The sequence below is a fragment of the Myotis brandtii genome, unplaced genomic scaffold, assembly GCF_000412655.1.
Source record: "Myotis brandtii unplaced genomic scaffold, ASM41265v1 scaffold105, whole genome shotgun sequence".
Lineage (NCBI taxonomy): Eukaryota > Metazoa > Chordata > Mammalia > Chiroptera > Vespertilionidae > Myotis > Myotis brandtii.
In genome coordinates this window covers 588188-588474 of record NW_005353538.1, presented here as the reverse complement: position 1 = coordinate 588474, position 287 = coordinate 588188, and positions in this window count along the sequence as shown.

The window sequence follows — 287 nt, the reverse complement described above, 5'->3', positions numbered from 1 at the left end:
CTGCCCTGAGAGCAGCGAGAGGCAGGGCGCTACGCTCAGTCGAGTGGAAGACTTGGGGCTTTCCTGGGTTAAGACTGTGGTTGTGTACGTCTGTCTGTCTGTGGCTGTGTGTCTGTGATTGTAAGACGAACCTGCTGTCTCTGTTAATCCCAGGCAGGGGAAATCAGCACAAGAGGTTTCGGAAGGAACCGTGTTAAAACTTCCCTACGCTGTGGTATCCCCCAGCCCCAGCGTGTGCCCAGCCTCAGCACTCCCTGGCGGTGGCTGCACGCACAGCAGCTCACCTG